Here is a 3,324-nt window from a genome sequence, read left to right as displayed (position 1 = left end):
CTGTGGAGAAGCAGCAGAGAACAAACAGCAAATCACATACAAGTAATTAGCCGAGCAGGCGAGCAAATGTCAATATATAATCAGAGCAAAAACAGCAAAACGTGACATAATTTTGTCTATTTGTTCAACTTATTCAGTAAATAATCATGAAGTATTTAAATATTTTCTACTTCAAGCCTCTTAAAAATAAACATTTGCTGCTTTCCCTTCAACGCATACTGCTAAAAAGACAAAACAAACTACTGGACGACATTGCCTTTTGGCACTGGGAACCCGTATGGGAGTTTTGCTGAGACTTTGATGACTAAAAGATTAAGCAATGAGGCAAATCATCGTTGGCTGCAAGCCTGGTCCTGGGCCTGAAGTAGGACGATCTCTCGGCAAGATGAACAAGTGTGGTTTAAGTAGGCCGCCCATTATTTCAAATGATGAAATAGACAAACATTGTTGCACTAATCATCCAACATTAAGTCACTTTTTCTGTATTGCTTTTTATATGCAATGTCTAGACTACTTTAATAACCCTTCTCTAACATAAAGCCCCAGCTACAGCTCTAAAAATATCAACTTGTCATGAAGGAGTCCCTCATTTACATTAAGCTGCCACACTTGGCTGAATGACAAGGTTTATTTAACAGGCCTAATACCATGGAAATTCTAGTAAAACTTGAATCCGCTTGGCTCATTGAGGTGTGATGTCGTCACATCCTCTTTCTATGACTCGTACTTCTAGTGAATAACGACCAAAATTAGTCTTCCATTAAACATAGTTTGGCGCCAGCAGGGGCACCGATGACACTCACCCTGAGTTTCCACGTGGTTGGAATAAAAGCGTTTTCAGGGAAGTTACCTGAACATTGAATGACGTAGACGGTGACGTTTCGCGGCACGCTTTCATCACTTAAACGTGGTTTATTCAACCCAAAGTCATTAGCGATGTTACACCATCCTTTTACTGTATTTTTCAAACTGGAATAACTAGAAAGTGGTCACAGGGGGTGAATGAATCCACCCGAACACTTACACAAGTGTGTTTTTATTCTCCTGTATGGTTTGGATAGATAAATGTTTTAGCTGTAGGTAGTAAGAAAGGTATTTAAACACAGCAGCTGCATCACCCATACGAGCCGTGTGAAACCATGGCGACAACCCGCTGGGAATGTAACCTCATACACGTCGAAGCGGTTTCTGTGACTGAGGAATTACAACCTTACATTAAAGAAGTAAACACACAAAGGTGGGTTATACTTACTAAAGAGTGGTTACCTGTCTATCAGAGCAGAAAGATGAATCTGGAGCCAGGGACGTCGCTGTCGTTGGTCGGTCTGTGACGAGAGTGGCAGGCTGGCAGCTGAGTGTACGGTTCACGGTCTGTGATCCCGGAGCTCTCTGCTGCAGTGTGATTGGTCCAACTCCGATTGCGTCATCCTCTACTCCTCTGTCTGTTGGAGCAGTTTATTCATTCATTCATTCATTCATGCATTAACTCCTTTAGGAATCACGTGTGTGAAAGATGATGAAAGATGCGCCAGGGTTGCAATATGAAACGAGTAAGATGTATTTTATTTAGAACATGATTTTCACTAACTGAAGGTCTGCTTCGTCTGCTTCAATATAAAATCTGCATTCATCAAGACATCAACAACCAAGAAACTAATGAATGAAAATGAACAAAACATTAAATAGGCCTACACATAGTAGCCTATACTTTACATTAATTCAGGTTCATCAAGTAAAATGTTCAAGAGAGTGTCATATTGTGACAATGAGATTGATTATTTAACTGTGCTGCTTATAAAGGTGGTGCTCAATTTTAATTTGTATTTATTTATTTCAATAGGGACAATGCAATTTAACATAATTTCAATACAAAGCATGAAACTGGTGTGCTGCATAAAGAGTATATAGCTATTGCTAATTTCCAACTCGTGTCCCCAGTTGGGCCTTTGTGTAAACAAACAGATTAAAATGTACAACATTCGGTTACATAAAACCCCATAACACTATATGAGGATACATTAAAGTACATGTACAACAATGCAAATGCTATAAACCAGTTTAAAATAAAGTTAAAGATACTTTGAGCATAGTGTGCAAAAATGATCAAATAATCAATTTCTTCCAGTGTTAAAAAAAAAGTAACACATTGCAGGAAACATGATACAAGAATCTATATGAAGTTCTTCTGCTGAAGAAAAAAGTAATAGGCTACTTGTCTTTTTTAGAGCCCCTCCACTGGAGAAACGTTTTACCTTAGTTACACTTTTAGTGGAGAAAACATTATAGAAAACCCCCTAGAAGAGAAAACGTTATGAATGACCGTGCTAGTGGAGAAAATGTGATGAAATACTCTACTAGAGGAAACAACGGGTAAAGTGCCCCTACTGGAGAAAATTAGAAAAGGTGCCCACAAGGCTACACTCCTAGGGAAGTCCTCTATGGTAGCATATGGCACTGGTAATAGCAGTGGTTCTCAACTCGTGAGTCGGGACCCAAAAGTGGGTCAGTAGGTCATAAATAGTGTCCGGAAGATACTTGTCTCAAAAAGTCTGTGCTTGTTTTGTGTTCGTTTTGTTTAGTTTCTTACTTCAGTCACATTTATTTTTACCATCCGAGGTCCACACTGCACAATTTTTAATTAAAACAAATTGATTGGTTGAAAAATATCGGAAACTTGGGTCACAATTTCTCAGACAAAAAGGTTTCTAGACAACCACTGCTTTAGAGGACCCTTCTGGAGAAAAAAATAAAAATTTTAATGCAATTTATTGTCCTGTCTAGTGGGGGAGTGTGATGAGGTGACCTGTCAGATATTCTTCTTAAGGAGAAAGCGTGATAAGGTGATTTTCTAGAGGTATTTTCTGATAGAGAAAAAGCGATGACGTTCCCTCTACACTGCTGCCATACTGCATGCAGCTTGTGCCCTTCTCTGTTCTTGTAACTGATATGTTTCTATATGCAAAAATTATTAATAGACTGAAGTGAAGCTTTTTTTAAACTACTTCATAAACAGTACAGTCACAAGATACATCTAAGTGGTTCGGGGATAATTTCTAGGAAAGGTCTGAAGAAAAAAAAAACTGATCTGTGTCAGAAATTCATAAAAAAATATTTTGTTACTTAAAATTGGATGTAACCCTTTGGGTCTTGATTGGTTATTCAAATAAAAACATGACTATGTCTCTTAAATGGAACTAATAACTGATTAGATATAAGCATTGTGACAAGATGCAACATTTTTGATGAGGGTCACTTCAAAAATGAAGTTAGGGCAAGCTTTCCATTTTTAGGTTTTTCAAGTAAAATCAGAACTGGTCACTAAAG

General features: G+C 37.9%; 1 protein-coding gene and 1 long non-coding RNA gene across 2 annotated transcripts in view; one reads left to right on the top strand and one right to left on the bottom strand.

Moving 5' to 3' along the window:
• bbln (bublin coiled coil protein) overlaps positions 1 to 3,324 on the top strand; it is a 68,778-nt gene that overhangs the window by 44,930 nt on the left and 20,524 nt on the right. The gene's annotated exons all lie outside the window — the stretch shown is intronic.
• The window catches only part of LOC132992685 (uncharacterized), a 93,531-nt gene that overhangs the window by 89,702 nt on the left and 505 nt on the right, over positions 1 to 3,324 (bottom strand). The window lies entirely within an intron of this gene.

Source organism: Labrus mixtus, chromosome 17, assembly GCF_963584025.1.
Source record: "Labrus mixtus chromosome 17, fLabMix1.1, whole genome shotgun sequence".
Classification (NCBI taxonomy): Eukaryota; Metazoa; Chordata; class Actinopteri; order Labriformes; family Labridae; genus Labrus; species Labrus mixtus.
The sequence above is the reverse complement of the archived record's forward strand: the minus strand, read 5'-3'. Positions and strand labels throughout refer to the sequence as shown.